Genomic DNA, 14,644 nt, shown 5'->3' on the forward strand with positions numbered 1-14,644 from the left:
GAAATAAAACTGAATGTGAGAATTACAGAGGTATTTCTCTACTGAATGTTCATGGTAAGATATATGCAAGTATACTTGAGAAATGGGCAAGAAGGATTGTGAAAGAAGCTTGGTAAAGAACAAGCTGGATACAGGTGAAATAGAGGCTGTAAGGATCAGATTTTCACTTTACAACAAATAGTTGAGAAAGCATGGGAATATAACAAAGATCTGTATTTAAGTTTTGTATATCTGGAAAAGGCATATGACAAGGGCCAAGAGAGAAGCTATTCAAAACATTACAGTTATATGGTACTGACAACTCAAAGACAAATACTTAGTCTTTGAGTTGTCAGTCAGCAGTTACAATTGAAGTACAGGAAGGTGGTTTAATGTTAAATCTGTTGTTAGACAAGGATGTACTTGATCCACCTCTGCCATTCATTATCTATATGGATCACATGAATGAAAGTGATATTAAACCTGATATCAAAATTCGAAATGTTAATCTCAGCTGTTTGCTTTATGTGGATGATGTTATATTTCCAAATAAAACTGCTACTATTCCCTGGCAGAAATGAATAACTGCTGTAATAGATATGGTATGAAGGTCAACATTAAAAAGACAAAGACAATGAAAATAGGCAGAAGCATTGAATATATCAAGTTTATTGTGAATGGAGAATCTATAGAACAATTGAAACATTTTGGCTATTTAGGCAATTTTTAATGAAGATGGTAAATTAAATATGGAAATAGACAATAGAATCAAAAGGTGGTATGGTAGGATGTCAACTGAATATTTATACGGAATAAGAGAGAACAGGTGCTTAAGGATCAAAGCTGTATAACTGAGAGGAGACCTCCATAGTCTTTAAAGGAATGTGAAGAACCAACCAGGGCTTCTGACCTAATGTCCAATCTTCACCTTCTCGTAGTGCACCCTTTTCGGTATATACCAGGATACTGAGCAAACAAGAATGGGCTGCCAATTTGGGGTTTAGACGACCAAACTATTCTTTTTGGCTTAAACCAAAATACAAAATGATGGTACAACATGACAAAATTTCATGCCTACTGTCCGGTTAAACAAGACCCCCAACGGCAGGGAACCAGTGCAAACAGCAAAAAGTCAGCTACTGGAACAAATCTGAAAACATATCCCAATTCAACATCAGAGTTAAAGATCAGTACTATCAACATAAGAAGCATGAATGACAAAGAAATGGAGCTAGCTCTGGTACTTAGAAAGTACCAGATCGACATAAAAGGGGTGACAAACAAAAAACAAAAACTGGCAAGTTCTTTCTGAGCAATAAATACAAAATATTTGTATTTCAGGCAATGACAATCAAGGAAAAGAAGGAGTAGCCATAGCATTCAACACAAAATACATGGTAAGATATTCTGGAGGGTGTTGAAGAAGCTTAGAAATACAGGAAAGAGTGCTGTAAAAGGAGTTAGAGATGATAAATGTTACATGAAAACAGGAGAAAAAGATATCCTTGAAGTATGGAGTAATTACTTCGAAAAATTGCTAAATGAAACAAGCAGTGATAGCGCAGTTGTAAAAAAAACACTCGGCAGGCATACAGTCAGGAATGCATATCCATACTTGAAGTGGAAAAAGCCATCAAAGGCTTGAAATGTGGAAAGGCAGCAGGAGTAGATGATATTCAACCAGAAATGTTGAAGTATGGTTGAATAAAAGTCTTACAGTGGCTGCACTGCATAATTCAGAAAGCCTGGACAGAGGGACGAATTCCCAATGTTTGGAGTAGAGCTCTCATAGTACCCATATTTAAAAGGGAAATAAAACTGAATGTGAGAATTAGAGGCATTTCACTACTGAGTGTACTTGAGAAACGGTTCAGAAGAATTGTGGAAGAAAAGCTTGGTGAAGAACAAGCTGGATTTAGGCCAAATAGATGCTGTCAGGATCAGATCTTAACTTTACGACAAATAGTTGAGAAAGCATGGGAATATAACAAAGATCTGTATTTAAGTTTTGCTGATCTGGAAAAGGCATATGACAACGTGCCAAGAGAGAAACTATTCAATATGCTGCAGTTATATGGTGTCAATGTGGCATTATATCAGGCAACACTTAGTCTTTATTTGAGTTGTGAGTCAGCATTTAGAAATGAAGTACACGAAGATGGTTTGATGTTAAATCTGGTGTGAGACAAGAATGTACATTATCCCCTCTGTTATTCATTATATGGATCACATTATGAAAGAAAGTGGCGTTAAACCTGATAACTGCTGTAATAGATATGGTATGAAGGTCAACAATAAAAAGACAAAGACAATGAAAATAGGCAGAATCACTGAAAATGTCAACTGCTTTGTGAACGGAGAACCTGTGGAACAAGTAAAACATTTCAGCTACTTAGGCACGATTTTTAGTGAAGATGGTAAATTAAATATGGAAATAGACAACAGAATCAACAAAGCTGGTATGGTAGGAAGTCAATTGAATAAATTCATATGGAATAAGAGGAATTAGTCTGAACACTAAATCAGCTGTATACAAGACAGTGTTCAAACCAGTTTTAACTTTTGGATCTGAGGGCTGGGTCAGAAGTAAACACACTTGACCAAAGACTAGAGAGTCCTGAGAAGGGCATGAACACATGGCATCAATCACAATATCATATTAAAAATGAGGATATTAGGAAAGACCTTTTCAGCATCCAGGAATGCTTTAACAGAGCTAATCTCAGGTGGTATGGTCACTTAAACAAAATGGACGAGGAAAGATTAGCAAAACAAGCGTTCTCTGCCAGGAAAATGACTGAGAGGAAGACCAAGATATAGGTGGATTGATATGGTACAAACTGCCTTAGACGGATATAAATAAGATCTGATGTTAGAGTCTTGACAAGTAACACTGATTTGGAGGAAAATTGTAGATAGGAAGTAACTCAATTTTTCATGTAGTATAATCATATCCTGTATACCCCCTTGGGATGGGAGGATTTGATAAGAGAAAAATTAATCAAAACATTAAATTAGCTGTATAGATGAGAGTATTCAAGCCAATTTTAACTTGTGGATCTGAGTCAGAAGTAAAACACTTGAGCAAGACTAGACCACAGCTATGAGAGTCTTCAGAAGGATTAGGGGCATAAACAGATGGAATCAATGGCAAAATAATATTAAAAATGAGGATATTAGATAAGAACTTAACATTGTCAGCATCCAGGAATGCATTAGCAGAGCTAATCTCAGGTGGTATGGTCACTTAAACAGAATGGGAGAGGAAAGATTAGCAAAATAAGTGTTCTCTGCAGGATGGCAAGAAAAAGACCCAGAGGAAGACCAAGATATTAGATGGATTGATAAAGTAAAAAGTGCCTTAGAAGATAAAAATATAAGATCTTATAATGTTGGACTCTTGATAGGTAAGAAACTCATTTGGAGGAAAATTGTACATAAGATGTTAGTAATGATGTAATTTTTCAAGTAGTACTATCATATTCTGCACATCCCTTGATGGTATATATATATCAGGAATTTGATGATGTGACAAAACTGGTATAACAAGCAGGAAAATGGAAAACAACCATATTTTCAGTGGAAGACTCTAGAACAAGTAAAACAATTGTTAGTTATGCACAATTTTTAGTGAAGAGACAGCAAATTAAATTTGGAAATAGATAAAAGTAAGCGAACACAGAAAGGGAGTTGGTTGAATAAATTTATATAGAATAAGATCAAAAGTACCCAAAACACTAAACTACCAGTATATAAAATTGTGTTCAAACCGAATTTTAATGTATGGAACTAAAAGTTAGGTCAGAAATAAAACACTTCATAAAATACTTGAGACGGTCTGATCCTTAGATCCAGCCGCCTGTCCATTATTTTATACTTTGGCTGGACAGCTCAATGTGTTGATCAATAGCATAGCCATATTACAAAGATATCAGAAAAGAAATGGACTTTATTCTAAAATGGTATGGTCTCAAATGAATGGAAAATAAAAGATTAGCAAAACAAATTTTTGGAACAAAACTGATAATGATATTGTTATCAGGATCAAGATAACAAGTAAAATGAAATGTCTATTATTTCCAAAAATTAACTTTAGAGTATTATATTTTAGCTGATAAAATTCTAATCAAGAAGTTGTTGATCAGAAAATGAAAATGTGAAGAAGCAAACAGACTAGGGAGAACTCAAGTATAGTCACTTTGCCTCTTCCTAGCAAGTTGATGGCTAACTTTTTTGCAAGATTACCTACTAATATTTATCAACTGACATCATCCAACGAACTATTAAAAAAATACGTTACACTGTTCATTTTGTTATACTAATCTTCTTAATCAAGAAGGTTTTAAGACAATTCTTCAATATGCAATACCTAGGTATTTTTGTCATTTAACAAGTTCTAGGAGTATGAAGAATTTTTTTTTCCTATTTAATTTTGCTGTATGAAACCAAAATATAAAACCTCTGTAGTAAATAAAAATATTTGATTAAATTTATGCTATCTACAGTGCAGAATCCATTCTTGATTCCAACAACATGCAATCTACTATTTAACTGATAATTTGAAATACAATTACTTCTCAAAATGTGATGTTCATTCATGCTACATTTCTTATTTCAGGTAACTTTTGTTTCCTTTTTAAATGGCATCTTGGTCAAGTTGCGAGTCTTGTTGTGAACTAGAATTCTTACAAAATGTATAATGGCTTTCCATATTTACTTAAATATGGAAAGCCATCCTTTGGACTACAGATTTTCATTCTTTCATCAATTTCAAGCTCTGACTTACCAATTTCTGCAGGAGATCCATCCTCTTCAACTATCTGATAATTTCTGAACCATATTCTCTTATTCATAACAGTAAAAGTGAAAACATGATCAGTGAAAGGGTGGCTTTTTGGATGCTGGTTTGGTGTACTAAATACCTGCCAATGGAAATAAAATAGCACTGTTTCTTATTGATAACAGAACAGGTTAAACAGATATGTTTTGTTTGTCAATGCAGTGTAAATAACTTTTTTTTTTTTGCAAAATTACATTACTTCATTTAATTTTTTAAGCCAGCTACCTGTAAATGTCTTAAATACTTGTAATTACTAAAAATCTTTATAAGAACAGCCATCACAAAAATCCTGTTAACATTTAAAAGAAAATGAGGTGAGATTGTAAAGCATTGAGATTTTATTTAGAGGCATACTGAAGTGAGCAGGTGTTATATACTAAGATATGCTTCAGCTTACACTAGAAAGAGCTACATATTAAATACATACTGATTCACTTGCTGGTACCATAGTGAAGAGTAATGTATTCCCTAACACTGTCTTAAACATGAGTTTAGTGTTATTCAGAACAAATAAATGTTAAATTTTGCATGAGGTCTGCAATTAGAACTATGCCTGGTAATACAAAAGCTGTATAACATCAGAACAATGAATTTCTGACAAGTATTGTTTCAATGACAACCAAAGCAACTTCAAAGTGGGCAACTTTAAATAGAACTGGAAAGAGATGGATAGAGCAAGGCATTTATAACCATTCATACTATGAAAATACTATAAGAAAATTTTCCTTATTCAGATATATGTTGAAATTCGTGAACAGTAGCCAGAGAGTTAAAATTTGATAATGTATCCACTTAGTATTATCAGTGAGACAGTTTTGAGAGAAAGAGAATTTAAAATAAATAAACAATAAAAAACTGCCAACTTTATGCTGGTGCTCTGAAAAGCAGCAGTGTGAATTACTTAATATCTGTTAATTTTCAAAATGTAAAGACAATGTTATCAATAATTCAGAGAACAGATAATTTAAAAGTAAATCAGTTACAAGAGTTACTGATTCTTGTAATACATTGAACTTTCAGTACAGCAAATGCCTAAGGAGATCAAATTAGTATTTATTATAGGAGGCTTGCTATAAATAAGCAAGGAAATGATAACAGTGGTCTACCTAGGACTTTTTGAAAGTTTAAAAAGTCATAATTTATAATGATGAATTCTTTTATAATTATTTTTCTATATTAATTAATTTTATTAATTAATATTTATTAATTAATGTGTCCGATGAGAGATTGATGTTTAAAAAAAAAAAAGTCATGTGAGATTTATTTTACAGATGTCTGATGGTGGTAATAATTTCAATGTTCTGTATTGTAATCATATTTGTTAAGCATACTGTGATATCTATTCTTCATTGTAAAGATATTCTCTTTTCAGTAATGACAATGTCAGCCATTACTGACTTCTTGCTTGCTCCTTACTGGAAAAGTGCACATACACACCAATGAGTTGATGAGTAACTGACAGTTCAGTACCTGGGTAACAGGAGGAAACAAGATGGGAGAGAAGGGAACTTAGAAAAAACAGAAGAAAATCTTGTTTTAGGAAATTTTCAAAAACGTTGACAATTGAAATATATTAATAGTTTTAGTTTAGTTTTGAGCATGATAAAACTGAATTTCATATTGAAAGGAAGAGTGTGAAAAAGTTTTAAAACAAATCAAGGTTGAGTAGCTATCAGAGGTGAACTGTAGAACCAAATATGCAAACATCATTTTTAATAAAAATGAAAGAATTCAAAAACAAGAACCAAACCTTGGAGATTCAGGGCAAATCTTGAAGAAAACATTGTAGTTGGCTGTCTGTAACAACAGAAAAATCAGAACTCTATGGTGGAGTCAGAAAATTAAAGAGGAAGTGAAGGAAAAGAAGAAAGCATATAAAAAGTTCCAAGCAAGTAAGTAAGTCATGCTCTTAGAGAATACAGAGAAAAATGCAAGACTGAAGCACTCTAAAACTAGCTCAACAAAAATTATGGAAAGACTTTGGTAAGAATATAGAAAATAAAAATCAGGAAGGTGGCACAATATTCTAGAGGCTATTGAAAATGCTTAGAAATGGAGAAAAAATACTGTAAAAGGAATCAGATGATAGAGGTGATATAAACACTGAAGATAACGATATTCTAGATGTCTGAAATAATTACTTTGAAAGACTGCTAAATGAAACAAGCAGTGTCCAGTGTCAGCATGATGGTAGAAAATGCGTAACAGGAATACATATCATGCTTGAAGTAGAAAAAGTCAAAAACCTGAAATGTGGAGCTTCAACCTTCAAATATGGATGCATGAAAGTTTTACAGAAGCTGCACAATTCAGAATGCCTGGTCAGAGGCATGAATTTCAGAGGACTGGAGTATAGCTCCTATAGTACCTATCTATCAAAAGGGAAATAAAACTGAATGTGAGAATTAAAGGTATTTCCCTACTGAGTGTTGCTGGTAAGATTTATGCAAGCATACTTGAGAAATAGCTAATAGAAATAGCACCACTCTTCTCTGTGGGAGAGAAGAGTGGTGAAGAACAAGCTGGATTTAGGCAAAGTATAGGTTGTCAGGATCAGAATTTCACTTCTGATATAGGACAAATAGTTAAAATCTAGGGAATATAACAAGGATTTGTATTTAAGTTTTGTTGATCTGGAGAAGGCATATGACAAGGTGCCAAGAGAAAAAACTTTAAATTGCTACAGTTATAGTGTAAATGAGGCATTATATTGAGCAATACATTCTCAATTTAAAATATAACTCAATTAGAATTGAAGGAGGTACAAAAAGATGGTTTGAAGTAAAATCAGGTATGCATCAAGCATGTACATTATTTCAATGTTATTCATTCTCTATATGGATCATATTATGATGGAAAGTGGTATTAAATCTGATGTCAATCATAAAAGACACTCCAACTCACAGTTCAAGATCGGTACTATCAACATAAGCTAAATGGGAAAGAAATGGAGCTAGATGAATTAGATAAGTACCATATCACCATAATAGGGGTGAGACTGAAACAAAAAAGACAATATCTGGTGAGATTTTTCTGAGCAATAAATACAAAAAATGTTATATTCAAGGAACACAAAATATGAGGCTAATCTTCTTGAATGGCAAGCAACAATATCAAGTAAAGTGATGTGGAACAAATATCAGAATGGCAAACTGGACAATGAGACTTATTTGTGCCTATGGTCCCACAGAAGGTTTGGCTAAGGTAGAAGTGGAGGAATTTTGAGGCTTTAGAGAAAGCAGCTGACAATGAAAAAGGAAGAGTTGGTCCTTGTTGGGGATCTAAATACCAGACAGGAAATGATTGTCAGACATGCAAAAATATTTTGGGAAAATTTGGAGAAAAGAGCAAAGCTAATAATTGCAAATACCTGTTGGATTTCTGCTCAGGACATGGACTAGTTATTGCTAACACCATGTTCCAACATAAAAATGTGCACAAATTCACATAGAGAGAAGAGGCAAAGAATAAGAAAAGTCTCATTGACTGTTATTGTTGATAGTGATGTTTTCTCTCTGGTGCAGGACACCAGAATGTACAGAGGATTTGAAATGATCACCATTTAGTCTTGAGCAGGATATAATTAAATTTCATATTGAAAAGAAGAACATGCAAGAAAGTTTTAAAGAGAATAAAAGTTGGTCTGGTCTCCATTGTGATTAGAATCACGATGGAAACCAGTAGTGGAGAGAGTGCACTGGAGAGTTATAAATGGTATCAGGATTATGAAGACAAACTACAGACACTAGCAAACAGGAGAAAGAGATGATATGACTGAGACTTCTGAAAGGATCATATGGCACTAAAAAGGAGGTGAGGGGCTAGATTTTTCTCTCATAGTGGTGCAGACTGGAATGGATTGCCATTGCATGTTGAGTGTGCAAGCAGTGTGAATAAATTTAAGAACAAGCTGGTGTGTGTGGTATGTGACCTCCCTCAATGAGTCCCTGACTCCCTAAAGGTCTCTCTTAATAATAATAAAAGAAGTGTTCTTTGACAGGTTGATGGGATAAAAAGACTCAGAGGAAGATCAAGATGTAGATGGATTGATACAGTAAAAAGGACCTTAAAACAAAATATAATATCTCATAATAATTGATTCTTTATGGATAAGAAGTTAATTCAGAGGAAAATTATTGATCAGAAGTTAGTAATAGTGTAACATTTTCAAGTAGTACTATCAGAATTATCCTGTACATCCCATGAGGGTAAATATTAGGAATTTGATGAATATATTAATAGACGATTCTGAAAAGGGAATCTTAGCAAGGTGAATCCTCGGACCGGAAAAGTGAGACTGAACAAGTGAATAGCAAATAAAAGGAGATATTTCTTTGAACGTTCTATTTCAATGTTCAAAGAAATAGCAAAATGGAAAGTTTCGTCTTCTGAAGGACACCAGTGTTCTTGATACACCTTCAATATCAATTATTTTCCGCTTTACAATTTTCACATTTCACTAAGGATGAAATTAGTGAAATCAGAAACTAAAGTGACTAATGAAACCATCTACTTTGATATGGTGTTTATGAAGTAGAAGAAAAAAAAAAAAACTGTTTTTCTCTGAAGTAAGAATGTTGAAAATCAGTGTAACAGTGGGATGAATGAATTGTCATATGGAAATTAAGAAGTTTTATATTTTGGGAAAAAAGCCTGATAAAGACCTGATTCCAGTGAACATTTATTTTAGGAATTTGTTGTGAAAATCAAAATGATCAGTCTAGTAGACCGATTAAGTACATGTTATATAAACCAATAACAGAATGAATTTATCCTCTGAAAATAAAGGAAATCTCGAAGTATAGTTAATTTAGGCCTTGGATCCAAATAGCTTTGTAGTCATGAATTTAATTACCATGTATATCATTTTATTTAGTTTCATTAAATATATATATATATTTTTTTTTTTTTTTATTTGGTCTCAAGTCAGTTATTTCCTGGATTCTAAAAGTAAAAGCATTAGAAGTCATTGTACCAATCAGGCTAAATGCTGTGTAAAAACAGTCTCTAAAGAGATAAACTGGCACAATGTTTTACATAACATACTTGGTGCAAATGACAGAATTTTTAACATAACTGGCACAACTGACATGAGTAAATTTATTGCAATCATCTCAATATCACTGTAGCTCTAATTCATTACATTCACAATGCTTTGTAATGATGTACCGAAATTAAGAGGAAGAAAGAAGCAAACTTGCGAATCTGTTAAATAATCATTAACAAATAAAAATGTAAATTGCATTTTCAGTTCTCAAATGAAGATACAAATTACAATTTCATGCACCTGAAATATGCATACATTTGTGTTCAGTCACTCTTTATTGCTAAATCTGTGGTTGTTTGGATTGTGTATTTTGTGCAAGTGTATTTTGTCTGTAAATTATTGTATGTTCTTCTGGCCAATTTGTATGCTTTGCAAACGAAGCATATGAATCATCTTTCACCTCCATATGAAGCCAACTGGTTCATCTTCAGCTGATACTGCTAATGAAGAATTAAGGTTTGTTGGGAATAATTGTTTTCACTTTGGAAATCATGGAAAACAGAAGTCAGTTCTTAAAAAATGCACTTAACCTTTTGTGCAAATACATTCACAGCAACTAGTATTAAACATTTTTTTAACAAAAAGTATGCAAAAATATGATACATGCTTACCTGGATAAATAATTCTTTTAAAAGGGCATAATGTGGATATTTATCAAATACCTGTTAAATAAAAAAAATGAAAATCATTTGGGAAATAAAATTAAGTAAAAAAAAAAAATTTACAATTATAATATTTATATATATTGTGTAGTGTGATAGTACAGGTAAGCTTTGTATAATTCGGATGTTAGGTTCCATAGAAATCACGTTATGCAAGACTCAGATCACATTGAAAAAGTAGGGTTATGTTCCAAAATCGTTTTTTTTTTTTTTTTAATTATATAAACAATGACATGTCCAACAAAAAAATATTTTTATTTAATTCAGATAATTCATTTAAGTTAAGAAAACAAACTATGAAACAAATACATAGTATAAACTTATAAAAATTACAAATTGTATGTAAACTTCATTGCACATAATGCATAAGTATTTTAGGCAAAATAAAATAAAATGCATAATTTAATCATAATCACTGTCTTTAAAACAAAGATTTCTTAGATGTTCTTTATTTAAGAGTGGCCAGATGCTGTCATCACTTGAAATCTCTTGGACATCATTTGTATAATTTTCATTGCACACTTTGGCTGGGGCTTAATTATCAAGAAGTCAGTAATAAGATCTTACTTATCACTATGCTACAATTTTTTTTTTATTAAGTTCATAATATGGAGCTAAACAAACATCCAATTGTCTGGTGAATTTTCCAGAGCAGTCCATTGAAGGATCATTATCCATAAAATAACTTTCTATATTGAGATACCTTTTTCAGTATAACTATTTTATTAATTACAGCAAACTTTCAACTTTCTTGCCAAGTCCAATTCTTCTGCTAATTTCTGTAAACTGAATTCTTTAAAGGATTCATCACAATCTTCGCCAGAACTTTCGCTGCTATTTGGTTTGCCATCATCTATTAATTGTACCATTTCCTCCTCATTTAAATCTATTTCCCAATCACTTAATTCACTAATTTTTTTTTTAACCATATTGCAAAAGCCCTCTAAGTGGCCATTACTATAAAAATGGAATTTTTACATAAAAAAGTATTACATATTGTATGTAACTCACCAGAAAATAAAGTGCTCAGCTTGAGATTAACTCACTTATGATTTTTAATGTACTTTCCTGGCAGAAAACAGACAATTTTCAAAATTAACACTTTATACATCGAATCAACATTCCTAATTCTCTTCCCTTTCTGGTTGATGCAATAGTCCATGAATTTGATTTTATTAATTACAGCAAACTGTTTCAGTAAGTCACTACTGAATAGACATTTTCTTAATTTGTATATAGTTGTCATAGATTAATACTACTTTTCTTTTAACAACAAAAAAACTGAAGCCTTTTAAAGAAGCACTTTTCATTGAAACAGGTTTAAAAGTAATCACTTCCCAAAATCAGCAACTTTTGGTACTAATTTTTTTTTTTTTTTTTTGCAGAAATCATCTCCCATGCCTTCAAAAGTCTCAATATAAAATTTGGTCTCATTCCATTTATTGGTTTTAGCTACAGATGCCTCTAAAGAAGGAAAGTTATTTTATGGCCACCCTGTATAACATAATTCACTGAAACATTTTTATTCAAGTATTTTACTTATGTTGACATAGAATGTCTCATTTTTTGTCATTAAGCAGCATTCTGTTACACACTCCAGTTTTTCAATATTTTAACATAAATTCCCATTAAACCTCTCTAATTGGTGGCTTCAGCTTAGTATATCCAATTCATTTCACAAAGAAGTTTAAGAGGATAATTAATACAGACATTTAGATAACATTAGACAGTAAGTGGGGCAAAAAGATTTATATTTCTCAAGCTGAATGCTAAGGTCAAACTACATCTAAATTTTAAAAGTTTCTGTGATGCTATTATAGCTTAAGTACAGTGGTATCTTGGTTTGCGAGCATAATCCGTTCCAGAAACGTGCTCTTAATCCAAAGCACTCGTATATCAAAGCAAATTTCCCCATAAGTAATAGAAACTCAGATGATTTGTTCCAAAACTCAAAAATATTCATAAAAATGATTAATACAAAATACATAAAGTAATCCAATTTATTAATTACATTACAAATTACAGTAATTGTATTGGGCAGGACGACTTTCATTGTCACTAATGGAATCACTGCTATCTGTTGACTTTCTTTTTGTGCAACTTTAACAAGGAACCTATCCAATGACACTTGATTTTGCCTCCTTTTGAGGATTTCAGGGAAATATGACATTGCATTGTCATTAAACAGATTCATCGCTCGCACTGCCTCAGCCTTACTCATGTGGTGCTTTTCTACAAAATTTTGCACTGTTTCCCACATTTTACACACCTCCCTAGACTTCTTAGACGTGGACTTCTTATAAAATCTTGTGACGGCAGCCACTTGCATACCTTGTTCGTGCTTCCCGATGATTTCCTTCTTAACTTCCACCGTAATTATCTTCTTACCGTCTTCCTTTTCAACCCTTTTCTTTATTGGGGTCATTGTTGTAGTATAGTTAATGAAGAACAGTCACCGCATTTGGACACAAAATAAAAAAATGCTTTATGCGCACATGTGGTCACAATGCTAGCACGAATGAGTTATGCCGGCTGAAACGTGCATGCGAGACAATTACCCACAATCCCAAGTGGCTTGTGATCACGTGACGCTTGGCAGACAAAGCGTATAGGTAATACAGTACTCTCATTACAAGATGTCGCTTGTTTATCAAGTTAAAATTCATTAAACATTCTTGCTCGTCTTACGAAACACTCACAGACCAAGTTACTTGCAATCCAAGGTACCACTGTATTACATTCACAACATAGTTCAATTAAATAATTCTATCAAGAAAATAAGGATTAAGACTGCAGTGAAAGAAGATTAGAAACAATAACAGATTACGCAAAGGCTATTGATTTTCCCAAAATTCTAATATTGTTACTCACTTATGACCTCTTATTAGTATCTCTATTAAAAACAGAACAAAGAAATTTAATCTTCTATTAAGAGTGGGCATAATGCCCCCCCCCCCCAAAAAAAAAAACATTATCAATACTTATGAAACAAAAAGACCATTAATCCAATCAGCCTTTTTTAAGGGAGGAGAAACTGGAAAAAAAACAAGTACTTGAGGTTGTGAAGATACTTTATCCTCTTAACAATGTGTCTAATTGTCATCAAATATCTGACATGTACCCTCAAGGAGTGTATAGGATATGATAATACTACATGAAAAATTTACATCATTATTAACTTCCTATCTACAATTTTCCTCCAAATCAGTCTGCTGCTTGTCAATACTCCAACATTATCAGATTATATTTATATTGTCTAAGGCACTTTGTATCATATCAATCCACCTATACCTTGGTCTTCCTCTGGGTCATTTTCCTGCCAACCTAGCAGAGAATACTTGTTTTGCTAATCTTTCCTCGCCAATTCTGTTTAAGTGACCATACCACCTGAGATTAGCTCTGCTAACGCATTCCTGGATGCTGACAATGCCAAGTTCTTTCCTAATATCCTTGTTTTTAATATGATATTGCGATTGATGTCATGTGTTCACACCTCTCATATCTGCTGTCTCTAGTCAAGTGTTTTACTTCTGACCCAACTCTCAGATCTGCAAATTAAAACTTGTTTGAACACAGTCTTGTATACAACTAATTTAGTGTTCCGACTAATTTCTCTCTTCTTCCATATGAATTTATTCAATTGACTTCATACCATACCAGCTTTGTTGATTCTGCTATCAAATTCCATATTTAATTTACCACCTTCAGTAAAAATCATGCCTAAGTAGCTAAAATGTTTCACTTGTTCCACAGGTTCCCTGTTCAAGCTGACATTTTCAACAATTCTAGCTATTTTTATTGTCTTTGTCATTTTAATGCTGACCTTCATACCATATCTATTACAACAGTTATTCAATATGGTCAGGGAATCTTGCAAACTTGTATCAGATTTATTTAGAAGTATAACATTGTCCACATAAAGCAAAGAGCTGACATTAATATCTTCAATTCTGATATGTTTAATACCACTTTCCTTCATAATGTGATCTATATCGATACTGAATAACAGAGGATAATGTACATCCTTGTCTCACACCAGATTTAACATTAAACCGTCTTCCTGTACTTCCTTCAATTCTAACTGCCAACTTACAACTCAAATAAAGACTAAGTATT

General features: G+C 32.7%; 1 protein-coding gene across 1 annotated transcript in view; it reads right to left on the reverse strand.

The window, feature by feature from the left end:
• Nucleotides 1-4,816: 4,816 nt before the first annotated feature.
• Nucleotides 4,817-14,644, reverse strand: part of LOC150105330 (ribosome biogenesis protein BRX1 homolog) — a 164,407-nt gene continuing 154,579 nt past the window's right edge. The window contains exons 11-12 of the transcript XR_016548475.1: nt 10,478-10,528; nt 4,817-4,901 (exon numbers count right to left, since the gene is read on the reverse strand). The gene's annotated coding sequence lies outside the window, so the exon portion shown is untranslated. The remainder of the gene's footprint in view (nt 4,902-10,477; nt 10,529-14,644) is intronic.

The sequence above is a fragment of the Typopeltis vanoorti genome, chromosome 6 (genome assembly GCF_054136105.1).
Source record: "Typopeltis vanoorti isolate ZY-2024b chromosome 6, IOZ_Tvanoo_1.0, whole genome shotgun sequence".
NCBI lineage: Eukaryota > Metazoa > Arthropoda > Arachnida > Uropygi > Thelyphonidae > Typopeltis > Typopeltis vanoorti.